The sequence below is a fragment of the Alligator sinensis genome, unplaced genomic scaffold (assembly GCF_000455745.1).
Source record: "Alligator sinensis unplaced genomic scaffold, ASM45574v1 scaffold722_1, whole genome shotgun sequence".
Lineage (NCBI taxonomy): Eukaryota > Metazoa > Chordata > Crocodylia > Alligatoridae > Alligator > Alligator sinensis.
The window spans coordinates 1175514-1175713 of NW_005842345.1; the positions used below are offsets into that span (position 1 = coordinate 1175514).

At 59.5% G+C, this 200-nt stretch overlaps 1 protein-coding gene across 1 annotated transcript in view; it reads right to left on the minus strand.

Annotated features, from left to right (window-relative positions):
• The window catches only part of EGR3 (early growth response 3), a 9181-nt gene that overhangs the window by 4598 nt on the left and 4383 nt on the right, over nt 1-200 (minus strand). The window lies entirely within an intron of this gene.

Here is a 200-nt window from a genome sequence, read left to right on the forward strand (position 1 = left end):
TGCTGTGCCTCGCAGCTGCGGTTGTAGAAGCGGGTGGGAGTAGCTGATCCCTCCCCTCTCCTCTTTTTGCGCTCTCCTCGCTCGCTCGCTCGCTAGCTCTCCCCCTCTCTTGCTCGCAGGTTCACTCACTGCTGCCCAAATGCTCAGCCAGGGAAATCCACAGCCTATTTATGAGAGCGGCGGGAAAGCTCCGTGACGTA